At 42.4% G+C, this 15,900-nt stretch overlaps 14 non-coding genes across 14 annotated transcripts; all 14 read right to left on the bottom strand.

The window, feature by feature from the left end:
* Positions 1-418: 418 nt before the first annotated feature.
* On the bottom strand, positions 419-537 carry LOC148336648 (5S ribosomal RNA). The gene has a single exon (XR_015843366.1). It is a non-coding gene; the product is annotated as a 5S ribosomal RNA (ribosomal RNA).
* Positions 538-1,546: 1,009 nt separating this feature from the next.
* LOC148336647 (5S ribosomal RNA) lies at positions 1,547-1,665 on the bottom strand. The gene has a single exon (XR_015843365.1). It is a non-coding gene; the product is annotated as a 5S ribosomal RNA (ribosomal RNA).
* Positions 1,666-2,674: 1,009 nt separating this feature from the next.
* On the bottom strand, positions 2,675-2,793 carry LOC148336646 (5S ribosomal RNA). Its single transcript, XR_015843364.1, has one exon. It is a non-coding gene; the product is annotated as a 5S ribosomal RNA (ribosomal RNA).
* A 1,009-nt stretch (positions 2,794-3,802) lies between these two features.
* LOC148336645 (5S ribosomal RNA) lies at positions 3,803-3,921 on the bottom strand. Its single transcript, XR_015843363.1, has one exon. It is a non-coding gene; the product is annotated as a 5S ribosomal RNA (ribosomal RNA).
* Positions 3,922-4,930: 1,009 nt separating this feature from the next.
* On the bottom strand, positions 4,931-5,049 carry LOC148336644 (5S ribosomal RNA). The gene has a single exon (XR_015843418.1). It is a non-coding gene; the product is annotated as a 5S ribosomal RNA (ribosomal RNA).
* Positions 5,050-6,058: 1,009 nt separating this feature from the next.
* On the bottom strand, positions 6,059-6,177 carry LOC148336643 (5S ribosomal RNA). Its single transcript, XR_015843362.1, has one exon. It is a non-coding gene; the product is annotated as a 5S ribosomal RNA (ribosomal RNA).
* A 1,009-nt stretch (positions 6,178-7,186) lies between these two features.
* LOC148336642 (5S ribosomal RNA) lies at positions 7,187-7,305 on the bottom strand. Its single transcript, XR_015843360.1, has one exon. It is a non-coding gene; the product is annotated as a 5S ribosomal RNA (ribosomal RNA).
* Positions 7,306-8,314: 1,009 nt separating this feature from the next.
* LOC148336641 (5S ribosomal RNA) lies at positions 8,315-8,433 on the bottom strand. Its single transcript, XR_015843359.1, has one exon. It is a non-coding gene; the product is annotated as a 5S ribosomal RNA (ribosomal RNA).
* Positions 8,434-9,444: 1,011 nt separating this feature from the next.
* Positions 9,445-9,563, bottom strand: LOC148336640 (5S ribosomal RNA). The gene has a single exon (XR_015843358.1). It is a non-coding gene; the product is annotated as a 5S ribosomal RNA (ribosomal RNA).
* A 1,008-nt stretch (positions 9,564-10,571) lies between these two features.
* On the bottom strand, positions 10,572-10,690 carry LOC148336639 (5S ribosomal RNA). The gene has a single exon (XR_015843447.1). It is a non-coding gene; the product is annotated as a 5S ribosomal RNA (ribosomal RNA).
* A 1,009-nt stretch (positions 10,691-11,699) lies between these two features.
* On the bottom strand, positions 11,700-11,818 carry LOC148336638 (5S ribosomal RNA). Its single transcript, XR_015843357.1, has one exon. It is a non-coding gene; the product is annotated as a 5S ribosomal RNA (ribosomal RNA).
* A 1,009-nt stretch (positions 11,819-12,827) lies between these two features.
* LOC148336637 (5S ribosomal RNA) lies at positions 12,828-12,946 on the bottom strand. Its single transcript, XR_015843477.1, has one exon. It is a non-coding gene; the product is annotated as a 5S ribosomal RNA (ribosomal RNA).
* A 1,009-nt stretch (positions 12,947-13,955) lies between these two features.
* Positions 13,956-14,074, bottom strand: LOC148336636 (5S ribosomal RNA). Its single transcript, XR_015843356.1, has one exon. It is a non-coding gene; the product is annotated as a 5S ribosomal RNA (ribosomal RNA).
* Positions 14,075-15,083: 1,009 nt separating this feature from the next.
* LOC148336635 (5S ribosomal RNA) lies at positions 15,084-15,202 on the bottom strand. The gene has a single exon (XR_015843354.1). It is a non-coding gene; the product is annotated as a 5S ribosomal RNA (ribosomal RNA).
* Positions 15,203-15,900: the final 698 nt, after the last annotated feature.

Here is a 15,900-nt window from a genome sequence, read left to right as displayed (position 1 = left end):
CACACCTGCTAATTGCGACATTAACTATACTTCCCTTTATTGCATTCAGTAAACACCATTTTTTAAAATTGATTCATTAACTTTTTATTTAGTAAACACTCACTGCACCAACCCAACCGGACTGCATCGGGTCATATGTCTGCTACACCTGTAGACTCCGAGGGTACCCTTTTGGTCTTAATGTGTGGCTCCGGAGCCACAGTCAAGTCTCCAGACACGCATTTGCAAATTGCCACACGCATTTGCGAGTCGTCCACGGCGAGACTGTAGCAACACCCAAAGGCAGAGGACGCTGAATGTTGGCATTTTGTGCTCTCAGCCTGTCAGGCGAATATGTGGAAATTTATAAAAAAGCAGCTCGCATACTTGCTTACATTTGTCAAAGTTATTTTTATTTATTTATTTTTTGCGGTGCAAAAGCTTACAGCACCTGGTATTCCCAGGCGGTCTCCCATCCAAGTACTAACCAGGCCCGACCCTGCTTAGCTTCCGAGATCGGACGAGATCGGGCGTTCTCAGGGTAGTATGGCCGTAAGCGAGAATTCCCTCCAAAATTTTGCATTTTATACATGTGGTCTTTATTGTGGCAAATACTTCAATCCAAAAATACGTAACAAGAATCTGAAACTATAACCACAGTCACAAATGTGTCACAACAATCTACAATGCATGATTGAAGTCACAGATATATGACAAATATCAGCAAATGTGTACAATGATTTGTTGGCACATACACATGGTTAAATGCGGACAAAAATCCGTAGATGGGCGACCTGTAAAAACGGGACCTTTTGATTGGCTGTGTTCTTACAGGTGACGTTTGCTACAGTCCTGCCGCGGACGACTCGCAAATGCGTGTGCTGATTTGCAAATGCGTGTCAGGAGACGTGTGTGGCTCCGTAGCTACACATTCGGACCACATGGGGGCACTAATATTATACCAGCCCCGTACCACCAATATATACACCAATAACTTGGGGGGGCGTTCACTGCTATCCACCCATGGTCATGTACCATTTATTTGACATTATTTAAATTAAATTGGAATAAATGGAAGAATAAAGTGGAACTAATAAAATAAGAACCAATGATATAACCAGTGAAGCTAAAAAAAATGAATGAAGCTTCTCCACACCTGCTAATTGCGACATTAACTATACTTCCCTTTATTGCATTCAGTAAACACCATTTTTTAAAATTGATTCATTAACTTTTTATTTAGTAAACACTCACTGCACCAACCCAACCGGACTGCATCGGGTCATATGTCTGCTACACCTGTAGACTCCGAGGGTACCCTTTTGGTCAATGTGTGGCTCCGGAGCCACAGTCAAGTCTCCAGACACGCATTTGCAAATTGCCACACGCATTTGCGAGTCGTCCACGGCGAGACTGTAGCAACACCCAAAGGCAGAGGACGCTGAATGTTGGCATTTTGTGCTCTCAGCCTGTCAGGCGAATATGTGGAAATTTATAAAAAAGCAGCTCGCATACTTGCTTACATTTGTCAAAGTTATTTTTATTTATTTATTTTTTGCGGTGCAAAAGCTTACAGCACCTGGTATTCCCAGGCGGTCTCCCATCCAAGTACTAACCAGGCCCGACCCTGCTTAGCTTCCGAGATCGGACGAGATCGGGCGTTCTCAGGGTAGTATGGCCGTAAGCGAGAATTCCCTCCAAAATTTTGCATTTTATACATGTGGTCTTTATTGTGGCAAATACTTCAATCCAAAAATACGTAACTAGAATCTGAAACTATAACCACAGTCACAAATGTGTCACAACAATCTACAATGCATGATTGAAGTCACAGATATATGACAAATATCAGCAAATGTGTACAATGATTTGTTGGCACATACACATGGTTAAATGCGGACAAAAATCCGTAGATGGGCGACCTGTAAAAACGGGACCTTTTGATTGGCTGTGTTCTTACAGGTGACGTTTGCTACAGTCCTGCCGCGGACGACTCGCAAATGCGTGTGCTGATTTGCAAATGCGTGTCAGGAGACGTGTGTGGCTCCGTAGCTACACATTCGGACCACATGGGGGCACTAATATTATACCAGCCCCGTACCACCAATATATACACCAATAACTTGGGGGGGCGTTCACTGCTATCCACCCATGGTCATGTACCATTTATTTGACATTATTTAAATTAAATTGGAATAAATGGAAGAATAAAGTGGAACTAATAAAATAAGAACCAATGATATAACCAGTGAAGCTAAAAAAAATGAATGAAGCTTCTCCACACCTGCTAATTGCGACATTAACTATACTTCCCTTTATTGCATTCAGTAAACACCATTTTTTAAAATTGATTCATTAACTTTTTATTTAGTAAACACTCACTGCACCAACCCAACCGGACTGCATCGGGTCATATGTCTGCTACACCTGTAGACTCCGAGGGTACCCTTTTGGTCAATGTGTGGCTCCGGAGCCACAGTCAAGTCTCCAGACACGCATTTGCAAATTGCCACACGCATTTGCGAGTCGTCCACGGCGAGACTGTAGCAACACCCAAAGGCAGAGGACGCTGAATGTTGGCATTTTGTGCTCTCAGCCTGTCAGGCGAATATGTGGAAATTTATAAAAAAGCAGCTCGCATACTTGCTTACATTTGTCAAAGTTATTTTTATTTATTTATTTTTTGCGGTGCAAAAGCTTACAGCACCTGGTATTCCCAGGCGGTCTCCCATCCAAGTACTAACCAGGCCCGACCCTGCTTAGCTTCCGAGATCGGACGAGATCGGGCGTTCTCAGGGTAGTATGGCCGTAAGCGAGAATTCCCTCCAAAATTTTGCATTTTATACATGTGGTCTTTATTGTGGCAAATACTTCAATCCAAAAATACGTAACTAGAATCTGAAACTATAACCACAGTCACAAATGTGTCACAACAATCTACAATGCATGATTGAAGTCACAGATATATGACAAATATCAGCAAATGTGTACAATGATTTGTTGGCACATACACATGGTTAAATGCGGACAAAAATCCGTAGATGGGCGACCTGTAAAAACGGGACCTTTTGATTGGCTGTGTTCTTACAGGTGACGTTTGCTACAGTCCTGCCGCGGACGACTCGCAAATGCGTGTGCTGATTTGCAAATGCGTGTCAGGAGACGTGTGTGGCTCCGTAGCTACACATTCGGACCACATGGGGGCACTAATATTATACCAGCCCCGTACCACCAATATATACACCAATAACTTGGGGGGGCGTTCACTGCTATCCACCCATGGTCATGTACCATTTATTTGACATTATTTAAATTAAATTGGAATAAATGGAAGAATAAAGTGGAACTAATAAAATAAGAACCAATGATATAACCAGTGAAGCTAAAAAAAATGAATGAAGCTTCTCCACACCTGCTAATTGCGACATTAACTATACTTCCCTTTATTGCATTCAGTAAACACCATTTTTTAAAATTGATTCATTAACTTTTTATTTAGTAAACACTCACTGCACCAACCCAACCGGACTGCATCGGGTCATATGTCTGCTACACCTGTAGACTCCGAGGGTACCCTTTTGGTCAATGTGTGGCTCCGGAGCCACAGTCAAGTCTCCAGACACGCATTTGCAAATTGCCACACGCATTTGCGAGTCGTCCACGGCGAGACTGTAGCAACACCCAAAGGCAGAGGACGCTGAATGTTGGCATTTTGTGCTCTCAGCCTGTCAGGCGAATATGTGGAAATTTATAAAAAAGCAGCTCGCATACTTGCTTACATTTGTCAAAGTTATTTTTATTTATTTATTTTTTGCGGTGCAAAAGCTTACAGCACCTGGTATTCCCAGGCGGTCTCCCATCCAAGTACTAACCAGGCCCGACCCTGCTTAGCTTCCGAGATCGGACGAGATCGGGCGTTCTCAGGGTAGTATGGCCGTAAGCGAGAATTCCCTCCAAAATTTTGCATTTTATACATGTGGTCTTTATTGTGGCAAATACTTCAATCCAAAAATACGTAACTAGAATCTGAAACTATAACCACAGTCACAAATGTGTCACAACAATCTACAATGCATGATTGAAGTCACAGATATATGACAAATATCAGCAAATGTGTACAATGATTTGTTGGCACATACACATGGTTAAATGCGGACAAAAATCCGTAGATGGGCGACCTGTAAAAACGGGACCTTTTGATTGGCTGTGTTCTTACAGGTGACGTTTGCTACAGTCCTGCCGCGGACGACTCGCAAATGCGTGTGCTGATTTGCAAATGCGTGTCAGGAGACGTGTGTGGCTCCGTAGCTACACATTCGGACCACATGGGGGCACTAATATTATACCAGCCCCGTACCACCAATATATACACCAATAACTTGGGGGGGCGTTCACTGCTATCCACCCATGGTCATGTACCATTTATTTGACATTATTTAAATTAAATTGGAATAAATGGAAGAATAAAGTGGAACTAATAAAATAAGAACCAACGATATAACCAGTGAAGCTAAAAAAAATGAATGAAGCTTCTCCACACCTGCTAATTGCGACATTAACTATACTTCCCTTTATTGCATTCAGTAAACACCATTTTTTAAAATTGATTCATTAACTTTTTATTTAGTAAACACTCACTGCACCAACCCAACCGGACTGCATCGGGTCATATGTCTGCTACACCTGTAGACTCCGAGGGTACCCTTTTGGTCAATGTGTGGCTCCGGAGCCACAGTCAAGTCTCCAGACACGCATTTGCAAATTGCCACACGCATTTGCGAGTCGTCCACGGCGAGACTGTAGCAACACCCAAAGGCAGAGGACGCTGAATGTTGGCATTTTGTGCTCTCAGCCTGTCAGGCGAATATGTGGAAATTTATAAAAAAGCAGCTCGCATACTTGCTTACATTTGTCAAAGTTATTTTTATTTATTTATTTTTTGCGGTGCAAAAGCTTACAGCACCTGGTATTCCCAGGCGGTCTCCCATCCAAGTACTAACCAGGCCCGACCCTGCTTAGCTTCCGAGATCGGACGAGATCGGGCGTTCTCAGGGTAGTATGGCCGTAAACGAGAATTCGCTCCAAAATTTTGCATTTTATACATGTGGTCTTTATTGTGGCAAATACTTCAATCCAAAAATACGTAACTAGAATCTGAAACTATAACCACAGTCACAAATGTGTCACAACAATCTACAATGCATGATTGAAGTCACAGATATATGACAAATATCAGCAAATGTGTACAATGATTTGTTGGCACATACACATGGTTAAATGCGGACAAAAATCCGTAGATGGGCGACCTGTAAAAACGGGACCTTTTGATTGGCTGTGTTCTTACAGGTGACGTTTGCTACAGTCCTGCCGCGGACGACTCGCAAATGCGTGTGCTGATTTGCAAATGCGTGTCAGGAGACGTGTGTGGCTCCGTAGCTACACATTCGGACCACATGGGGGCACTAATATTATACCAGCCCCGTACCACCAATATATACACCAATAACTTGGGGGGGCGTTCACTGCTATCCACCCATGGTCATGTACCATTTATTTGACATTATTTAAATTAAATTGGAATAAATGGAAGAATAAAGTGGAACTAATAAAATAAGAACCAATGATATAACCAGTGAAGCTAAAAAAAATTAATGAAGCTTCTCCACACCTGCTAATTGCCACATTAACTATACTTCCCTTTATTGCATTCAGTAAACACCATTTTTTAAAATTGATTCATTAACTTTTTATTTAGTAAACACTCACTGCACCAACCCAACCGGACTGCATCGGGTCATATGTCTGCTACACCTGTAGACTCCGAGGGTACCCTTTTGGTCAATGTGTGGCTCCGGAGCCACAGTCAAGTCTCCAGACACGCATTTGCAAATTGCCACACGCATTTGCGAGTCGTCCACGGCGAGACTGTAGCAACACCCAAAGGCAGAGGACGCTGAATGTTGGCATTTTGTGCTCTCAGCCTGTCAGGCGAATATGTGGAAATTTATAAAAAAGCAGCTCGCATACTTGCTTACATTTGTCAAAGTTATTTTTATTTATTTATTTTTTGCGGTGCAAAAGCTTACAGCACCTGGTATTCCCAGGCGGTCTCCCATCCAAGTACTAACCAGGCCCGACCCTGCTTAGCTTCCGAGATCGGACGAGATCGGGCGTTCTCAGGGTAGTATGGCCGTAAGCGAGAATTCCCTCCAAAATTTTGCATTTTATACATGTGGTCTTTATTGTGGCAAATACTTCAATCCAAAAATACGTAACAAGAATCTGAAACTATAACCACAGTCACAAATGTGTCACAACAATCTACAATGCATGATTGAAGTCACAGATATATGACAAATATCAGCAAATGTGTACAATGATTTGTTGGCACATACACATGGTTAAATGCGGACAAAAATCCGTAGATGGGCGACCTGTAAAAACGGGACCTTTTGATTGGCTGTGTTCTTACAGGTGACGTTTGCTACAGTCCTGCCGCGGACGACTCGCAAATGCGTGTGCTGATTTGCAAATGCGTGTCAGGAGACGTGTGTGGCTCCGTAGCTACACATTCGGACCACATGGGGGCACTAATATTATACCAGCCCCGTACCACCAATATATACACCAATAACTTGGGGGGGCGTTCACTGCTATCCACCCATGGTCATGTACCATTTATTTGACATTATTTAAATTAAATTGGAATAAATGGAAGAATAAAGTGGAACTAATAAAATAAGAACCAATGATATAACCAGTGAAGCTAAAAAAAATGAATGAAGCTTCTCCACACCTGCTAATTGCGACATTAACTATACTTCCCTTTATTGCATTCAGTAAACACCATTTTTTAAAATTGATTCATTAACTTTTTATTTAGTAAACACTCACTGCACCAACCCAACCGGACTGCATCGGGTCATATGTCTGCTACACCTGTAGACTCCGAGGGTACCCTTTTGGTCAATGTGTGGCTCCGGAGCCACAGTCAAGTCTCCAGACACGCATTTGCAAATTGCCACACGCATTTGCGAGTCGTCCACGGCGAGACTGTAGCAACACCCAAAGGCAGAGGACGCTGAATGTTGGCATTTTGTGCTCTCAGCCTGTCAGGCGAATATGTGGAAATTTATAAAAAAGCAGCTCGCATACTTGCTTACATTTGTCAAAGTTATTTTTATTTATTTATTTTTTGCGGTGCAAAAGCTTACAGCACCTGGTATTCCCAGGCGGTCTCCCATCCAAGTACTAACCAGGCCCGACCCTGCTTAGCTTCCGAGATCGGACGAGATCGGGCGTTCTCAGGGTAGTATGGCCGTAAGCGAGAATTCCCTCCAAAATTTTGCATTTTATACATGTGGTCTTTATTGTGGCAAATACTTCAATCCAAAAATACGTAACTAGAATCTGAAACTATAACCACAGTCACAAATGTGTCACAACAATCTACAATGCATGATTGAAGTCACAGATATATGACAAATATCAGCAAATGTGTACAATGATTTGTTGGCACATACACATGGTTAAATGCGGACAAAAATCCGTAGATGGGCGACCTGTAAAAACGGGACCTTTTGATTGGCTGTGTTCTTACAGGTGACGTTTGCTACAGTCCTGCCGCGGACGACTCGCAAATGCGTGTGCTGATTTGCAAATGCGTGTCAGGAGACGTGTGTGGCTCCGTAGCTACACATTCGGACCACATGGGGGCACTAATATTATACCAGCCCCGTACCACCAATATATACACCAATAACTTGGGGGGGCGTTCACTGCTATCCACCCATGGTCATGTACCATTTATTTGACATTATTTAAATTAAATTGGAATAAATGGAAGAATAAAGTGGAACTAATAAAATAAGAACCAATGATATAACCAGTGAAGCTAAAAAAAATGAATGAAGCTTCTCCACACCTGCTAATTGCCACATTAACTATACTTCCCTTTATTGCATTCAGTAAACACCATTTTTTAAAATTGATTCATTAACTTTTTATTTAGTAAACACTCACTGCACCAACCCAACCGGACTGCATCGGGTCATATGTCTGCTACACCTGTAGACTCCGAGGGTACCCTTTTGGTCAATGTGTGGCTCCGGAGCCACAGTCAAGTCTCCAGACACGCATTTGCAAATTGCCACACGCATTTGCGAGTCGTCCACGGCGAGACTGTAGCAACACCCAAAGGCAGAGGACGCTGAATGTTGGCATTTTGTGCTCTCAGCCTGTCAGGCGAATATGTGGAAATTTATAAAAAAGCAGCTCGCATACTTGCTTACATTTGTCAAAGTTATTTTTATTTATTTATTTTTTGCGGTGCAAAAGCTTACAGCACCTGGTATTCCCAGGCGGTCTCCCATCCAAGTACTAACCAGGCCCGACCCTGCTTAGCTTCCGAGATCGGACGAGATCGGGCGTTCTCAGGGTAGTATGGCCGTAAGCGAGAATTCCCTCCAAAATTTTGCATTTTATACATGTGGTCTTTATTGTGGCAAATACTTCAATCCAAAAATACTTAACAAGAATCTGAAACTATAACCACAGTCACAAATGTGTCACAACAATCTACAATGCATGATTGAAGTCACAGATATATGACAAATATCAGCAAATGTGTACAATGATTTGTTGGCACATACACATGGTTAAATGCGGACAAAAATCCGTAGATGGGCGACCTGTAAAAACGGGACCTTTTGATTGGCTGTGTTCTTACAGGTGACGTTTGCTACAGTCCTGCCGCGGACGACTCGCAAATGCGTGTGCTGATTTGCAAATGCGTGTCAGGAGACGTGTGTGGCTCCGTAGCTACACATTCGGACCACATGGGGGCACTAATATTATACCAGCCCCGTACCACCAATATATACACCAATAACTTGGGGGGGCGTTCACTGCTATCCACCCATGGTCATGTACCATTTATTTGACATTATTTAAATTAAATTGGAATAAATGGAAGAATAAAGTGGAACTAATAAAATAAGAACCAATGATATAACCAGTGAAGCTAAAAAAAATGAATGAAGCTTCTCCACACCTGCTAATTGCGACATTAACTATACTTCCCTTTATTGCATTCAGTAAACACCATTTTTTAAAATTGATTCATTAACTTTTTATTTAGTAAACACTCACTGCACCAACCCAACCGGACTGCATCGGGTCATATGTCTGCTACACCTGTAGACTCCGAGGGTACCCTTTTGGTCTTAATGTGTGGCTCCGGAGCCACAGTCAAGTCTCCAGACACGCATTTGCAAATTGCCACACGCATTTGCGAGTCGTCCACGGCGAGACTGTAGCAACACCCAAAGGCAGAGGACGCTGAATGTTGGCATTTTGTGCTCTCAGCCTGTCAGGCGAATATGTGGAAATTTATAAAAAAGCAGCTCGCATACTTGCTTACATTTGTCAAAGTTATTTTTATTTATTTATTTTTTGCGGTGCAAAAGCTTACAGCACCTGGTATTCCCAGGCGGTCTCCCATCCAAGTACTAACCAGGCCCGACCCTGCTTAGCTTCCGAGATCGGACGAGATCGGGCGTTCTCAGGGTAGTATGGCCGTAAGCGAGAATTCCCTCCAAAATTTTGCATTTTATACATGTGGTCTTTATTGTGGCAAATACTTCAATCCAAAAATACGTAACTAGAATCTGAAACTATAACCACAGTCACAAATGTGTCACAACAATCTACAATGCATGATTGAAGTCACAGATATATGACAAATATCAGCAAATGTGTACAATGATTTGTTGGCACATACACATGGTTAAATGCGGACAAAAATCCGTAGATGGGCGACCTGTAAAAACGGGACCTTTTGATTGGCTGTGTTCTTACAGGTGACGTTTGCTACAGTCCTGCCGCGGACGACTCGCAAATGCGTGTGCTGATTTGCAAATGCGTGTCAGGAGACGTGTGTGGCTCCGTAGCTACACATTCGGACCACATGGGGGCACTAATATTATACCAGCCCCGTACCACCAATATATACACCAATAACTTGGGGGGGCGTTCACTGCTATCCACCCATGGTCATGTACCATTTATTTGACATTATTTAAATTAAATTGGAATAAATGGAAGAATAAAGTGGAACTAATAAAATAAGAACCAATGATATAACCAGTGAAGCTAAAAAAAATGAATGAAGCTTCTCCACACCTGCTAATTGCCACATTAACTATACTTCCCTTTATTGCATTCAGTAAACACCATTTTTTAAAATTGATTCATTAACTTTTTATTTAGTAAACACTCACTGCACCAACCCAACCGGACTGCATCGGGTCATATGTCTGCTACACCTGTAGACTCCGAGGGTACCCTTTTGGTCAATGTGTGGCTCCGGAGCCACAGTCAAGTCTCCAGACACGCATTGCAAATTGCCACACGCATTTGCGAGTCGTCCACGGCGAGACTGTAGCAACACCCAAAGGCAGAGGACGCTGAATGTTGGCATTTTGTGCTCTCAGCCTGTCAGGCGAATATGTGGAAATTTATAAAAAAGCAGCTCGCATACTTGCTTACATTTGTCAAAGTTATTTTTATTTATTTATTTTTTGCGGTGCAAAAGCTTACAGCACCTGGTATTCCCAGGCGGTCTCCCATCCAAGTACTAACCAGGCCCGACCCTGCTTAGCTTCCGAGATCGGACGAGATCGGGCGTTCTCATGGTAGTATGGCCGTAAGCGAGAATTCCCTCCAAAATTTTGCATTTTATACATGTGGTCTTTATTGTGGCAAATACTTCAATCCAAAAATACGTAACAAGAATCTGAAACTATAACCACAGTCACAAATGTGTCACAACAATCTACAATGCATGATTGAAGTCACAGATATATGACAAATATCAGCAAATGTGTACAATGATTTGTTGGCACATACACATGGTTAAATGCGGACAAAAATCCGTAGATGGGCGACCTGTAAAAACGGGACCTTTTGATTGGCTGTGTTCTTACAGGTGACGTTTGCTACAGTCCTGCCGCGGACGACTCGCAAATGCGTGTGCTGATTTGCAAATGCGTGTCAGGAGACGTGTGTGGCTCCGTAGCTACACATTCGGACCACATGGGGGCACTAATATTATACCAGCCCCGTACCACCAATATATACACCAATAACTTGGGGGGGCGTTCACTGCTATCCACCCATGGTCATGTACCATTTATTTGACATTATTTAAATTAAATTGGAATAAATGGAAGAATAAAGTGGAACTAATAAAATAAGAACCAATGATATAACCAGTGAAGCTAAAAAAAATGAATGAAGCTTCTCCACACCTGCTAATTGCGACATTAACTATACTTCCCTTTATTGCATTCAGTAAACACCATTTTTTAAAATTGATTCATTAACTTTTTATTTAGTAAACACTCACTGCACCAACCCAACCGGACTGCATCGGGTCATATGTCTGCTACACCTGTAGACTCCGAGGGTACCCTTTTGGTCAATGTGTGGCTCCGGAGCCACAGTCAAGTCTCCAGACACGCATTTGCAAATTGCCACACGCATTTGCGAGTCGTCCACGGCGAGACTGTAGCAACACCCAAAGGCAGAGGACGCTGAATGTTGGCATTTTGTGCTCTCAGCCTGTCAGGCGAATATGTGGAAATTTATAAAAAAGCAGCTCGCATACTTGCTTACATTTGTCAAAGTTATTTTTATTTATTTATTTTTTGCGGTGCAAAAGCTTACAGCACCTGGTATTCCCAGGCGGTCTCCCATCCAAGTACTAACCAGGCCCGACCCTGCTTAGCTTCCGAGATCGGACGAGATCGGGCGTTCTCAGGGTAGTATGGCCGTAAGCGAGAATTCCCTCCAAAATTTTGCATTTTATACATGTGGTCTTTATTGTGGCAAATACTTCAATCCAAAAATACGTAACTAGAATCTGAAACTATAACCACAGTCACAAATGTGTCACAACAATCTACAATGCATGATTGAAGTCACAGATATATGACAAATATCAGCAAATGTGTACAATGATTTGTTGGCACATACACATGGTTAAATGCGGACAAAAATCCGTAGATGGGCGACCTGTAAAAACGGGACCTTTTGATTGGCTGTGTTCTTACAGGTGACGTTTGCTACAGTCCTGCCGCGGACGACTCGCAAATGCGTGTGCTGATTTGCAAATGCGTGTCAGGAGACGTGTGTGGCTCCGTAGCTACACATTCGGACCACATGGGGGCACTAATATTATACCAGCCCCGTACCACCAATATATACACCAATAACTTGGGGGGGCGTTCACTGCTATCCACCCATGGTCATGTACCATTTATTTGACATTATTTAAATTAAATTGGAATAAATGGAAGAATAAAGTGGAACTAATAAAATAAGAACCAATGATATAACCAGTGAAGCTAAAAAAAATGAATGAAGCTTCTCCACACCTGCTAATTGCGACATTAACTATACTTCCCTTTATTGCATTCAGTAAACACCATTTTTTAAAATTGATTCATTAACTTTTTATTTAGTAAACACTCACTGCACCAACCCAACCGGACTGCATCGGGTCATATGTCTGCTACACCTGTAGACTCCGAGGGTACCATTTTGGTCAATGTGTGGCTCCGGAGCCACAGTCAAGTCTCCAGACACGCATTTGCAAATTGCCACACGCATTTGCGAGTCGTCCACGGCGAGACTGTAGCAACACCCAAAGGCAGAGGACGCTGAATGTTGGCATTTTGTGCTCTCAGCCTGTCAGGCGAATATGTGGAAATTTATAAAAAAGCAGCTCGCATACTTGCTTACATTTGTCAAAGTTATTTTTATTTATTTATTTTTTGCGGTGCAAAAGCTTACAGCACCTGGTATTCCCAGGCGGTCTCCCATCCAAGTACTAACCAGGCCCGACCCTGCTTAGCTTCCGCGATCGGACGAGATCGGGCGTTCTCAGGGTAGTATGGCCGTAAGCGAGAATTCCCTCCAAAATTTTGCATTTTATACATGTGGTCTTTATTGTGGCAAATACTTCAATCCAAAAATACGTAACTAGAATCTGAAACTATAACCACAGTCACAAATGTGTCACAACAATCTACAATGCATGATTGAAGTCACAGATATATGACAAATATCAGCAAATGTGTACAATGATTTGTTGGCACATACACATGGTTAAATGCGGACAAAAATCCGTAGATGGGCGACCTGTAAAAACGGGACCTTTTGATTGGCTGTGTTCTTACAGGTGACGTTTGCTACAGTCCTGCCGCGGACGACTCGCAAATGCGTGTGCTGATTTGCAAATGCGTGTCAGGAGACGTGTGTGGCTCCGTAGCTACACATTCGGACCACATGGGGGCACTAATATTATACCAGCCCCGTACCACCAATATATACACCAATAACTTGGGGGGGCGTTCACTGCTATCCACCCATGGTCATGTACCATTTATTTGACATTATTTAAATTAAATTGGAATAAATGGAAGAATAAAGTGGAACTAATAAAATAAGAACCAATGATATAACCAGTGAAGCTAAAAAAAATGAATGAAGCTTCTCCACACCTGCTAATTGCGACATTAACTATACTTCCCTTTATTGCATTCAGTAAACACCATTTTTTAAAATTGATTCATTAACTTTTTATTTAGTAAACACTCACTGCACCAACCCAACCGGACTGCATCGGGTCATATGTCTGCTACACCTGTAGACTCCGAGGGTACCCTTTTGGTCAATGTGTGGCTCCGGAGCCACAGTCAAGTCTCCAGACACGCATTTGCAAATTGCCACACGCATTTGCGAGTCGTCCACGGCGAGACTGTAGCAACACCCAAAGGCAGAGGACGCTGAATGTTGGCATTTTGTGCTCTCAGCCTGTCAGGCGAATATGTGGAAATTTATAAAAAAGCAGCTCGCATACTTGCTTACATTTGTCAAAGTTATTTTTATTTATTTATTTTTTGCGGTGCAAAAGCTTACAGCACCTGGTATTCCCAGGCGGTCTCCCATCCAAGTACTAACCAGGCCCGACCCTGCTTAGCTTCCGAGATCGGACGAGATCGGGCGTTCTCAGGGTAGTATGGCCGTAAGCGAGAATTCCCTCCAAAATTTTGCATTTTATACATGTGGTCTTTATTGTGGCAAATACTTCAATCCAAAAATACGTAACTAGAATCTGAAACTATAACCACAGTCACAAATGTGTCACAACAATCTACAATGCATGATTGAAGTCACAGATATATGACAAATATCAGCAAATGTGTACAATGATTTGTTGGCACATACACATGGTTAAATGCGGACAAAAATCCGTAGATGGGCGACCTGTAAAAACGGGACCTTTTGATTGGCTGTGTTCTTACAGGTGACGTTTGCTACAGTCCTGCCGCGGACGACTCGCAAATGCGTGTGCTGATTTGCAAATGCGTGTCAGGAGACGTGTGTGGCTCCGTAGCTACACATTCGGACCACATGGGGGCACTAATATTATACCAGCCCCGTACCACCAATATATACACCAATAACTTGGGGGGGCGTTCACTGCTATCCACCCATGGTCATGTACCATTTATTTGACATTATTTAAATTAAATTGGAATAAATGGAAGAATAAAGTGGAACTAATAAAATAAGAACCAATGATATAACCAGTGAAGCTAAAAAAAATGAATGAAGCTTCTCCACACCTGCTAATTGCGACATTAACTATACTTCCCTTTATTGCATTCAGTAAACACCATTTTTTAAAATTGATTCATTAACTTTTTATTTAGTAAACACTCACTGCACCAACCCAACCGGACTGCATCGGGTCATATGTCTGCTACACCTGTAGACTCCGAGGGTACCCTTTTGGTCAATGTGTGGCTCCGGAGCCACAGTCAAGTCTCCAGACACGCATTTGCAAATTGCCACACGCATTTGCGAGTCGTCCACGGCGAGACTGTAGCAACACCCAAAGGCAGAGGACGCTGAATGTTGGCATTTTGTGCTCTCAGCCTGTCAGGCGAATATGTGGAAATTTATAAAAAAGCAGCTCGCATACTTGCTTACATTTGTCAAAGTTATTTTTATTTATTTATTTTTTGCGGTGCAAAAGCTTACAGCACCTGGTATTCCCAGGCGGTCTCCCATCCAAGTACTAACCAGGCCCGACCCTGCTTAGCTTCCGAGATCGGACGAGATCGGGCGTTCTCAGGGTAGTATGGCCGTAAGCGAGAATTCCCTCCAAAATTTTGCATTTTATACATGTGGTCTTTATTGTGGCAAATACTTCAATCCAAAAATACGTAACTAGAATCTGAAACTATAACCACAGTCACAAATGTGTCACAACAATCTACAATGCATGATTGAAGTCACAGATATATGACAAATATCAGCAAATGTGTACAATGATTTGTTGGCACATACACATGGTTAAATGCGGACAAAAATCCGTAGATGGGCGACCTGTAAAAACGGGACCTTTTGATTGGCTGTGTTCTTACAGGTGACGTTTGCTACAGTCCTGCCGCGGACGACTCGCAAATGCGTGTGCTGATTTGCAAATGCGTGTCAGGAGACGTGTGTGGCTCCGTAGCTACACATTCGGACCACATGGGGGCACTAATATTATACCAGCCCCGTACCACCAATATATACACCAATAACTTGGGGGGGCGTTCACTGCTATCCACCCATGGTCATGTACCATTTATTTGACATTATTTAAATTAAATTGGAATAAATGGAAGAATAAAGTGGAACTAATAAAATAAGAACCAATGATATAACCAGTGAAGCTAAAAAAAATGAATGAAGCTTCTCCACACCTGCTAATTGCGACATTAACTATACTTCCCTTTATTGCATTCAGTAAACACCATTTTTTAAAATTGATTCATTAACTTTTTATTTAGTAAACACTCACTG

Source organism: Idiotropiscis lumnitzeri, chromosome 5 (genome assembly GCF_059441095.1).
Source record: "Idiotropiscis lumnitzeri isolate Australia: NSW breed Sydney's pygmy pipehorse chromosome 5, RoL_Ilum_1.0, whole genome shotgun sequence".
NCBI lineage: Eukaryota > Metazoa > Chordata > Actinopteri > Syngnathiformes > Syngnathidae > Idiotropiscis > Idiotropiscis lumnitzeri.
This window is presented reverse-complemented; position numbering and strand designations above follow the sequence as displayed.